Genomic DNA, 12,841 nt, shown 5'->3' on the forward strand with positions numbered 1-12,841 from the left:
AATGTTCTCTCTGCGTCGCACTTATCAACAATGAATCAAGACCTGCGGCTTTTACGACGTGAAGATGACGGTCGCCAATTGGACCTTGCTTCATACGGTACTGCTGTCCAATGTAACTTCATAGGAAAGGTGACCGCAACGTGGCGTGAAACCATGCTCGACCTGACGTACTCTTGTGGGGTGGAAGCCGGCTGCAAGGTTTTGGAGCAGGGCTGGGAGCAGCAAACTGGCGATTTTGGAGCCAGGCTGGGAGCAGCGAATATATATTTTGGAGCAGTATCGAAGCAACAAATTTGTAGTTTTGTAGCAGCTCACTTTCGGAAATCGGCATTATGCCACGCGCCGTGCTTTCCGAGCTTCGAAGCGAATCGTGAGGATTAAAAAGGCATATCGGTGCCATTGCTGACAGCGGCGAATTATTTGACTGAAAAACACGACACCAAACGGCAGGAAGCTCAGTAGCGAATGTCAAAGCAGCTAGGCCTAGCGTTGCCATGGTGGTGGCTATGGCTGCAAGTCCCGGTTTGAGGCAGTGAAGTAATCAACATGGCGGTGGTGGTGGCTTTGATTAATGTCGTTTTGGACCTGCGGTCCCCCCACAAAGTCCGGAAAATCGGACGGCGAACGATTCTTGCGTCCGAAATTGGAGACTTTCTTTTACATTCACTCTGTGGTGGTGCCGCGAAGCCGCCCGAATTATAGGGCATGCAATTGGCAAACGATAAAAGCGGAGTATCACAGGAATAGCGCTTACGAACGCCATGCTGAGGTGCGCGCTGAAAAAAGAGTTGTATTCCAAAAATGACACAAGATGAGAATAGATGACATGTTCATTAAATGCTCATTAAAGAAATTGGTCTGTAATTAAGAGGCGACTGGAGGTCACCGGTTTTAAAAACAGGAACCACCTTTCCCACTTTCAAATCCTCTGGAATTTCATAGCACTATAGAGATTGTGTGAAAAGCTGCGCAGAAAGATGGCGGAATATGCTTCAGTATTGTTGAAAATCTTTGAGTTGATGTTAGCAATACCACAGCTAGATGACAATTTCAATCCGCGAATTAAGTGGGCACCGCCTGAAAAATCAATAGAGTGTTTTAGAATAGGGGCTACAAACGTTTTGGGGCCCCAAAGAAATAGCGTCGATACCACTGCGCATGCGCGAGACGCAAACTGCGCTTGCGTTTTGCGTTGGGCACGCTATTTCAATGATTTAGCGGAGGCCCCAAAAGCTGTCCCAAAAGCTTTGCGTCAACAAACATGGCGGCACCCATCGAAGCGACGGCTCGAACCGAGTACCAACCCTATTGCAAAATGTGTACGCGAATTGTGCGAGAAATGTGCGAAATGTATGCATATCGCACAGATTTGACGAGAAGTGTGTGATGTGCTATGCACATTCAACGAGATATCGTGGAAAATGTGCGAGATCTGTACGCATGAGCTGCGTAGACTTCACGAAGTGTACGAGATGTATGCGAGGTGCTACGCGAATGCATGTGCGAGATGTACGCATGTGCGAGATGTGTGCGATGTGCTGCGCCAACCTAACGAGATTCTGTACGAGGTGTGAGAGATAGCGGGTGATGTGTACGCACTGTAGTCATGTGAGCAACGAGATCTTGGCCGATGACTACGAATTGCATACAAAGTGCATGCACCTAAGTCGTAGTGTATACAAAAGCTCGTGAATGACAGCAAGATTTTATGATGAATCATTTGTAGCACATGCAAGGACATAATCAATGAGCTGTATGACGACGTCGAACCATTGTGCCACATACAGCAGCATAAACTGCAGAATGAAGAGCTCCAGTGTTGAATTTCTGCAATTTCATATAATGGACACACACATCCCCATCAAAGCTCATGTCAGTCCTAATGATGCAATGATTTTCACTTGGGGACATATTCTCGGATAATCACTTACGGCAATACTATTGCCTTCGTGTGACGCATTGTTCAACCAGCCAATAAGCGCGCACTGACAGTGATATAGCCAAAAGCTGTTGTCCGAGAGTACGTCCCTTGTTCAGAGTGGATCACCCGAAGCTTTTAATGCAATAAAGGATTGAGTACCTTCACAGTTTCGGAAAAAAATGCTATAGGTGTGTTTTTATGCAGAATAAAAGAAGCTGGCAATGCGATTATAGCTCACTTAAAACACATCCAACACGGACGAGTTGGCAAATGATTTTATTGCATGCAGTTTGATCAGTAACAGAAGATGCACGCGCTTTGTCACAGCCTAATCATATTGCTTGCGTCAGAGCTGTCAGTCAGAGGTAGCAATGTAGAAATTTCAAGCTGCACATTTTCCAAACAGCTAAGTGGGCCCCCCCAAAAGACGAGTAATTCACGAAGAAAGTTGGGTTAGTTGGTGTTGATGCAGTTGCTGTGACTAGTGCGAACAACGGAAAAAAGGTGGGACAGGACAGAGCACTCTGTCCTATCCCACCTTTTTTCCGTTAGTCTTCTTCGCGTTAGTAATTATGTCACAGCCCCCACAAGACTATCAAATCTGCTAGTCAGATTTTATTGCCCATATTTTAAGAGGTTGTTAGTGCCTGTTTATGCCAAACTGTTGCAGGCAGGCATAAACTGGCCATGCATGCCCACATGTAAAAAATAAAAGGAACCACACTCAGTGTAAATAAATTGGTGAATAAATAGCCAAAATAGCAGCCAAAATCTATCGCATTTTGACCGAAAAAAATAACGAAATTACATAACCATCAATCACTAATGCTGTCATACGATCAGCACATTTTGCCCAATGGCTGCTTGAAAAATTATTTGCACTAAGTCTTTCACAACTTGTGCACTGTATGCTGAGAGAGCTAGACGTAGTAAAAAAAACCTCGTATTTGCCGCTCAACAGCAGCAAATACGAGTTTAATGTGGCAACGGAGCATTATCTGTGTATATACTACACAAAACTGAATTTGAAATTAATGGAGAAATAACTAAGTAGTTCGTGCAGCGATGGTTCAGAACAAGACAACGCTTTGCGATTCGTTAAAAGTTGACCTCGAAACGACCAAAATGTCAATGTTCCTACATTCCAGCAGGGTCGTTAAATGACGAACATGCAGCATATCCTGGCGTTCGCGCACGCCGGAAACAAATTAAAAAACACTTTTGCAAATCGCTGACACAATAACGACGCATGTCAGACGCGCGCACGCACACACACGCACACGCACGCACACGCGCGCACACACAGGCGCACACACACACGCGCACACACACACACACACACACGCGCGCACACAAACACACGCACACACACACACACAGAACACAAGCAGTGTCCGAAAGCACTCGCGACAGAGTGCGGACGTTCTCGCGCGTTGGCTAGAACGCAAATCGAGCCGGCGTGGCAGCAGCGTCCGATGCACAGACGGCACTCTTCATGAACTATACACATCCGCAAAACGGCACACAAGCCAGAACAAAGTGCGTCGACAACGCCACTCGACACCAAATGCGTCGTCGATAACGCCGCATTAAAACACGGACACCTTGTTGAATTCACAAACATTCACAAACCAAACCACTATATGCTGCGATTTAACGGCCCTGACCGGTTGATACGGCTGCTCCGCAGGTTGCTGTCCTCGATGTTGAAAGAAACGTTGTTGAAACACGCCGCATCACTCGCATAACATGTGAATACCAGCCGCCACCATCCATGCGATCACACACCGTGCCGAGGAGCCAGAGACCAACGTTGCCTGAGACGACAAAACGGTAGACGACGATGTAAACAATATGGCCGCCATGACGTTGATCCGGCTCTTGCAAAGCTTCCGGTGCCTCTATCTTGACGAAATTACATCATTTTCCTGTGTTCGGCTGTCAAAATGTTACCAGTCTAGAAACGTTCGGCTGTCGGTATGTGAGCGCTGCATGAATATTTTCCTTGCGGACGGTTGATGTGGTAGTTTAATCATATTTACGCTTTGCTGAGAGAAAATGTGCTCTTTTTTGTACACATCAGCGATCGCTAAGCCCCTGGGCCTGTGCAACGCTGCGAGCTAGCTGTACCTTTCGTGCGGTGCGGCGTTGTTGGTCATTGTAGTTCGGTCCATTCGCGCTCTTTGTTCCCGGCTCATTAGCAGCCTCTGGTACTCTCGCCGATCTCGCAGCGGTTCACAGTGCACGGAAGAATGTGTTGGAAATTGTACTATTACGTTCATCCGCAATTTAACAGTGTTTATGCCGGAAGGACAGTTCGTGCAGTCGATGCCGCCGGACCTGACACGAAGGAGCGTTTGCCGAGTATGTCTCGAAAGGTAAGTCCGGCGCTTGGCGCATTTTTATAGTTCGTGTAGTGTGCCTTGTTAGGCGGAGCACAAGATGATTAGTACAGCGACAAAAATTATAAAAGTGATTTCCTAATGTTTGTTATTAATGCCGTAGTACACATTTAGCAAAACGTTTTATGAAAATTACCCTCAAACAAGTATAGGATGTTGCCAAGAGCTTCATATATTGTTTCTTTGCTTTATGTTATGAAATACACTAGCGCCGAGTATCGTTTAGTCTGAACGGGTACAAAAATTGATGCCGCGAGTGTCACTGCTTCTGTACGTAATTTCTCAGCAAGAAATGGTATATATATTCCTAGAAGTACGTTGACGTGTTGTCTTCACAGCTAACATCTGCGCGAGACGGCACCAGATTGCTCTGTCTGAATCATGAGCACATTTTAGCTTGTATGCAAGTTCTTCTGCTTATATATTGTCAAGACAACATGTGTTTTTTGTGTTGAGTGTTCTGTATGTCTTCGTGCATTTGATAGGTTAAATAACTGCCCGTGATGTCAGAATGAGATATTTGCACAACCATGTAGCTGCTGGCTGAGGTCTGTTCACAATTTAACGCAGTGTTGTTAAATCACAAGTTCGCAGTTTCAGCAGTGATTGCAATAAACTGAACATTTCTTATTGTTCAGGGATGTCACGATTTCGTGAGACGGAGGCATCTCTGCACCACATGGGAGCCTGTGGCAAAATGCAGTCTGAGCAGCCCGACAAGGAATCTGATCTGCTTGCTTTGACAAGGTGTGTACAAAACAGTCACTGCCACTTTTGAGTTCTAGGTTCTGTTCGTATAATTCGTACGTGCCATCGGTCCTGAATCTTTTGGTGAGATTTACGAATTTGGACTCGTTCTGCAATTTTACTATTGTTGCATTGAGTTATGAGAATGAAATTCTATTGGGAATATGTTGTAAGAATCTTGAAAAATGGGGTGGTCTGAGATTGCAAAATTGCATGTAAAACAATAAATTGTGATGGCACTTGTGTTGCTTTATTAGCAATGCAAAATCTCTAACGAGTATACCAGAGGGGCGCTTCCTACCAAGCCCGATTCAGATCAAAATTAGCTACTGCAATTGGCTTCCTCGCGCAGCTTGCACAAAAGAGCCAATGACAAGTGAGAAATTCGATCCGGATTGGACTTGATCGCAATGAAAAGTGCACTGTATGACACCCGTATTAGACGAGCTTATTGAGATAAGTTCGCAAAGCCGGCTAAATCGGCAACAGCAAAAGCACTGAAAAAAGCACACTGGTCTAAAAGCAATGTTGTCAGTTTCTGCTGTTCCAAGTTAATGGTTAATAATGTGTCTCTATTCAGCAATGTAGGCGCTGAGAGAAAACTTTAAGAATATACATGCTGACTTTCCAACACAGCATTGTGTCTAGGATTTTTGCAAAATACAAAGTTCTCGGGCTGGCAGGTTTGGCATAACGTACAACACTTTTGCTTTAGATGCCATATTCATAACTTCCAGTTTCGACATAATATTAAAGTACTACTTGAACTGTATATTTTAAAATATCGCCTACCTTCAGTTTAATCAATATACCTAAGTAGCCTCCTCTGAGTCAAGCATAATTGGGGGCTTGAGTATATATGCATGATATGCTACTTACTGACTGTATAGTGACGTATTTTTTAGGAACTGTGTTTTGAGGCACACATACCCTTTTATGTCTTGTTATGAGCTGCCCGACGAAAGCACAAGGGCATTGCAAGTTATTGCATATATTACTGCACTTAATTCCATACATACATGCCTGCACAGATTCTGTGTTCCTAGATTTATTTCTCTAAGTAGTCAAAAATCATGTATTACACTTTTTTTTCTCTTTTTTTTTTGGGGGGGGGGCTGTTCATTGATTCCCATTCCTAAAGGGACGTTGAAAGAAAAAAACCACGAAGGTGGCTTGTAAGTGTTTGAATTTTCTATTTAACCTGTTATTATTTATTCTTCTAAAGCACTACCAGCATGAACACATTTCTGCTCACTTTTATAAGCTAGCTGCCAAATAGGAAACCACAGTGTGAGAGAGTATTTATTTCTTTTTTTACTTGTTTTATTGTATGTTCTTTATTTGGCTCACAATGTTCTACCTACCACCTTATGCAGTACACCAGCTGGAGCCTATGAGATATGTTTATAAATGAATAAGTAAATTCCTGAAGCTTGCAACAAACCATGAAGCATAACACTTAAATGTAGTCAGTTCATAATACATCCCTAGAGCAGCATAGCATCAAGCTTGAAGCTGATCTCTGATGTCCCATAAATTGCAGGTTTGATAATGTGGTATCACAAACTGCTGGTTACGCATGTCAGTCAGCCTGTTGCAGTGGTCGCAGGTGAGAGTGTGACCGATGGCTGGGTATGCTTTGCCCTTCCGCATTTGACATGGGAGAGAGCTTGAACTCTGCTATTGCTTCTCTTATAGTTGGGACCATCTCTCTCACCTTCTCCTTATTATTCTGTTAATATGATAATATGCACTTCTACAAGCTTAGTTATGACGTTGACTGCTGAACTTGGATGATGTGCGTTTCAATAGTTAGTGGGACCCTCAAAACCATGCTGTGCTTTGTGTGCATTTCAAATGGTCAATTTGAAATATGCGATTGTCTGACATTCTCAGGGAAACAAGGTTTTTGTTCTGAATAAGGCATAGGCTGCTTCCCGAAAGAGTACCAGAAACCATACTTTCTCACCTAACATAAGTGTTTAGGCACGCCGTACTCAGGCCATGCTGACCCACAATAATTAGATCATAATGTGCTATATCGACCGTTACATGTTATTAAAAGTGGCAGACAAAAGTCATAATGCACTTGAATTTCACTGTTAAAATGTGTGTGGCTACCTAACATTTAGCCTTAGCCCCTTTGGCGCAGACACCATTAGTGCAAAAGGGGCGTATTTCATTACCAAGCTTTTGGGATAAGTACAGACTGAATAAGCACTTGTCAAGATTTTGAGTAGTACTATAACGTGGGACCCGCCCAAAGTGTGATTTTATTTTTATTTTTTCATTTAGACCATGAAGTCACTTTTCTCTTAAGCCTGTGCAGATACGTCACGCAAGGCGAGCCCCATTCATTTCTCCCTTTACAGTGAATCCTGTTTTTCAGTTTCATGTTGCATGACATACAAAGGCACTTTAAGCAAGGCCAAAAATAAGTGGTTTGAATGTGTACAAAATGACTCCGGACACATTTTTTTTGTTTGGAGACAGTTTAGACGCATCATGTATTCTTTCTTTTTGTGTTAGTTTTGTGATGAGAGGTTATTTATTGCAAAACGAAAATGAAGGTTAAAGTGGCATTTCCTGCCAAATTTTGCGGCCAAACATCCCACGTTGGAGGACATCATGCATTCCAGAGTATTTTCGTGTATTTTGGCTATTGCGGTTCATTACACTTGCTCCAAAATTGCTAAGTTCAGTTCTTGCCTCTTTTAGAATGCAATATAGTCAATTTTTGCCAAAAACAAATTAACTAGGCCTTAGCAGACAGACAGCAGGTGTGGGAACTTTATTGTGGTTTCACCACCTGTATATCGTTCTTGTGTATTTTCTAGCTTATCAAGCCTCTACTTTTTGGTAACTGCAGTTTTTCTGGGTTTGCGGAAGAGTAATTCAATAATGCAGCTCAAATAATTATTTTTCCCTTAAGTTTCCCCTTAAAGTTTTGTCTGATTGATGTGGCATGAGACAACACTGCCCGAAAGTTATCTTGCATGTCAGCAGTTGTGTTGCCATGTAATCACCAGTATTGTCTTTGAGGTGCTCAGAGATGTCACTGCACTTACTGCTCATTACCCAAGTCCCTAAGAAGCCATAAAGAGGATCTGTTTGAAATGCCCTGCAATAAGTTATATCATACTGTATTCATTGGGGCTCTGTTAAATGCCTGCAGTAGAAAAGCACTGTCTTCTCCAAAACATGCATAGTGTGTTGGGAATTTGTCAGCGATTATTTTTACCTCAAGAGTCATGGAAATATTGATTTACCGTGTTGACTGGCACATTTATATCAAGCCTGATCTCTGTAGCTGACTGTAGGCTTTTTTATTACACCAAAATTTAAGCTGGTTTTCAATAATACCACCTTTTCACAGTACTCAAGCACCAGTTTGCAAAAATAATAGAATAAGTTTAACTATATTTTTGTAAAAGCAAGCTGTTGTCTTATACAGCAACTTCAGTGAGTTTTTTACGCGCGGCTGGCTTAGGATGTTGGTTGAAAATTGAGTTGCTTAAAGACGTGTTGCATCAGAGAGCATGTTTTCTTTTATCTATTGTAGCATTATCAGGTCTCTTATGTTCCTTTCCGTGCTATTCACAGTGCATACTTTCTAAGGAGATAAGGGACAGGCAGATGGTGGCATTCACAGCTCACACATTCCAAGGCACTAAGGGACACACAAAGTGTGAAAGAGGACAGTTCTTTTTCACTGTCTGCCTGTCGCTTATTCTTTTGGCATGTGTGTGCCATAAACACCATCAAAATGAACTGTTGCCAACTTGCCCAAGCTTCAGCTCTTGCGCTTGGTGTTTTTGTCTATGAAATGCCCATATGGCAGTAGTAGTGTTGCTGATATTTGCGTGTACGAAAAGGGGATGCTTACTTGATTGCAGAACAATTTGATTGGTTCTACACATGGTACTGAACTTACCAATGTTATTTTAAAGGTGGGGTTAGGCAGGAAGCTATTGTGGTACTGTTTAAAGTGCCCTTGTGCAGATGCTTAAAGGTTGTCTTCTGTTGACAAAAATTGGGCTCAAGCCGTAGGAGGATAGTTGTCAAAGTGTAATGAAATCCTTCTGGATAAATGCCGAGTTATGCTGCTGGGGACACTTATTTGTTAGCCCTATTGGGTAATGCTGCTATGCTTATTGGTGCTTTAACAATGCAGTGCCTGCAGAATGCAAGTCGTGCTATGGTATCCTAATTGGCCCACCAAGTGACCACCTTTGCTTACACTATGTGGCTGTGTGGCCTATTTTACTTAACCTGACTGCCACCTATACGCAAGGAGGAGGAGGGAGGCAAAAAAAGGGATCTTCAATTAATTTTCTTGCATAGATAGCTCATGCATCATATTTTTCTTATAGTGCAGGATTTGTTACTCAAAGTGAAGCTTTCTATATGAAGACTATCTACATTTTTTCATATGTATACCGAACAAGGATTGATTTGTTCACGGTGTCACTTTTTATATTACACTCACGTGACACTAAGCCCACTTGTAGTAATTCAGGTATGGCTGGGCCTGCAGAGAAAGTGTAAGCAGACTGTGCGGTGTTGCTGTTCAGTGCTGATCTCCACACCTGTGTTGGTCCCACAACATCCAGGCACCAGCGTGCTTTGCTTCATCATTGACAAGGTAATGTGATATGGAGAGCTTGCACCTGGATATCAGTTTTGAGCTTGAGTTTTGAGAAATATGTTAAGATAGAAGACACAAGGGTTGGCCTTGGTGATAGATACACGTGTGTGTTTGTTTAAAGTGCTCTTTTTAAAATATTCTTCGTTATTCTTCGTGGACCTATTTTCAGCAAATGTTTACACTCCTTAATTGCAAACTGCCATGGAGCTGGTTTATGCCTTAAACTAGCACTCTTTCTCCAAGAAAAAGCCTTATTTAGCACAAAATTCATAGGAAAGGCAAGGAGGTGACAGGACAGAACACTACTAACACTATCCTATTTTACTGCTTGCACAGCAATATAAAGCGAGAGTGGAAAGGACGAGGTTTGGGTTGGCGTTCGTTGGTTCTATGGGTTTTGGAGCCCCACACAGCTTCTTTGCTAGGCAGACAAGCTTGTGGGATGTGCTTCTGCAATTTGTACAGCACACTGACAGTGCAGGTGCGGGCCATATCTTCGGAAGGAAGTGCACTGACGGCACCAATCACGGCGCAGATGACTCTCATAGAGTCAGGCAAGGCACCAGTGTTGATGTTTGTTCCCTTGCCCAAAACAGCATGTTTAGGTTCAGTGTAGTTGTAAGAAGACAAGTTAAACATTACTTTCATGGTTTGAGTGGCCGCATTTTTCTTAGAGCACTAAATTATTTTCTTGCAACTGCCTGCCCTGGTGTTTCCTTAGCGTCGGCATGAAGTTGGCATGGAGTTGCGCATCCGGGAACTCGTGAACAATGACCCTGTAGTTGACACTTCGCGAAGAATACATCGGCTTCCAAGCCCTTCATTTTCTGTTGGCATACTTTTACTTGTACGGTTAGCAATTTCTTCTCGGCTTGCTGAATTATCTTGAGGCCCCACACTGACACTACTGATGTCTTCAATTGAAGACTTTTCAGGATAACACTCCTGGCTTTGCAAGTGTGCTTTAAAAAAAGGTGGCACTTACAGGTGGCTATTCAAGACCTGAGTGAAATGAACCGGCAAGTCTTGGTTACATCTTGTGTGTAGTCCTGTTGGAGTTAAACGTCTTACGAAAAATTGTATCGTCACTAACACGATGATAAGCACTTGGTCATTCACGACAACTTCATAGTCGTTACCTGGCTAAATGAATTTTCGTCGAACCCTTGACAATACCTTCTACAGAACTTATGTACAAAACATTGTTACCAAGACTTACTGGTTCGTCTCACTCGCGTCCAGAATAGAAATCTGTAAGTACCACCTTTCCTGCAAAGAACCTTATCCTGAAACGTCTACACTTGAAAGCATTGGTAGTGTCAGCGTGGGGCCTCGAGATAATTCGGCCAGCTAGGAAGAAATTACTGGCAGCAAGAGTTCAAGAGTGCTGACAGAAAATCAATAGCTTGGAAACTCGAGCATTCTTCACAGGGTGTGAACTAGAGCAGACCATTATTCGGGTCTTCTGGGGCATACAGCTGAATGTCAACTTCACAGCGAGACTAACGGACCACCTGTGCGGGCAGTCACAAGAAAGCTTGATGTATTATAACCAAAACAGCCTGTTCAAACCAGGAAGTTACCTTGAGCTTGTCTTCCTACAAGCCCACTAAACCTGAAACTGCCATTCTGCGCAAATGACAACTTCAACACTGGCACTTCACCCAACACTGACAAAAGTAAGCTGCATCGTGTAACGTGCCAGCAGTAAGCTCTTTCTGAAGCAGGAGAAGGGCCCACGAGCTTACCTTCCATGGTGTAATCCAGGAACCTGTGTCGGCTCCAGAAAGGGAGCTTTTTTGGCTTGGCTTGGGTCAATGACCATAAAATTATCATTACCAAACAGAATGCATTAACAGTTGCAGACTCAGGGTAGTGTCTTTACTTGCTTGATTTTGTGGACAAAAACTGATGAAAGGGTGCCCAATGTGACTAGTTATTCTGTCCAGGAGTCCGTGATTTCAAGAAGTTTGACAATCATTTCATTGGCTAACAATCGCAAAGCATACTTGTGCTGTCATTTGAAACAAAACCTTGCACTTTAAGGAAAGGTGACAATTTCTTTAGGTGTGGGGAGCACCTGCACTGCATATATAATTTTGGTAAAAAAAGTAAGGCGGAATGGGCCATATAAAATTAATGGCAATAATTTTGGCATAAGTAGATTTTTGCTCAAACCATCTGAAAGTTTCTTGTTTTAGAATGTATTAAATTTTGTTAAACGTAGCTGCTGTCAGATGATTCTATATAAGCATTTGGCCTTATGCATTTGCTCTAAATAAAATTTTTGGGTTTTATTTGTCAGAACCACAATATGATTGCTGAACGACATATTGTAGGGCAAAGGCACAAATACAGAGATGATACACGAAAACATGTCACAGGTGCTGCTAATAACTTTATTCGAAACACAACAGGATACTGTGTATATACTCTTCCAAACGCACAGGCGCACTAGCCACTTCGGGAAGACAACAGAGGGCGATTATCCGTGCTAACACAATCATTTTGAAGATCTAAAGAAAGCAAGTTCCGCGTCGTACAAAACAACAGAGGTCTGACTTACACAAGCACTACATTTTTATGTAAAACGCTTTGAGTAGCTCGCATGCAATTTTATCTTTACTTCTGCCTGGGATCTTCACATCATAAAATCTTGCACGACAAGGGCAGGCTTTTTTTTACTGATAGATGCGCATTCAAGTCTGTCGTCACGTTTTAGCATGCTCCCTCATTCAATCATTGATGCAGCGGCCAGTTTGTCTTACATAGACTTTCCACAAGGCAGTCGGATTTCATAAACCAGACCGGGACCACATTGCCCGTAAGGTGTTACATGTTGTACTTGGCAGCTTACCTTAGATCTGCCCATTATACGGGGACACGTTCGGGCCAGGCTATTGGGAACAGAGAACAATACAGGCACTCCGTGCCTGTTCGCTACTTTCTTTAAATTGTGGCTCAACTTATGCACATACAGTACAACTTGCGGTCTTTGGCCACTCGGCTCACCAGCTCTGGCCTTATTCACCAGTGTGCCCGCTTTTGTAGTGTTCTCTGTTCCCAATATGCTGGCCCAACTGTGTCCCCGCATCTAAGGTAGGCTGCCAAGTACCACACGTC

General features: G+C 43.0%; 1 long non-coding RNA gene across 1 annotated transcript; it reads left to right on the forward strand.

Annotated features, from left to right (window-relative positions):
• The first annotated feature begins 4,067 nt into the window (after positions 1-4,067).
• LOC125942753 (uncharacterized) lies at positions 4,068-9,629 on the forward strand. The gene is made up of 3 exons (XR_007465334.1): positions 4,068-4,299; positions 4,962-5,070; positions 9,590-9,629. It is a non-coding gene; the product is annotated as an uncharacterized LOC125942753 (long non-coding RNA).
• Positions 9,630-12,841: the final 3,212 nt, after the last annotated feature.

This window comes from Dermacentor silvarum, chromosome 1 (genome assembly GCF_013339745.2).
Source record: "Dermacentor silvarum isolate Dsil-2018 chromosome 1, BIME_Dsil_1.4, whole genome shotgun sequence".
In the NCBI taxonomy this organism is placed as follows: Eukaryota; Metazoa; Arthropoda; class Arachnida; order Ixodida; family Ixodidae; genus Dermacentor; species Dermacentor silvarum.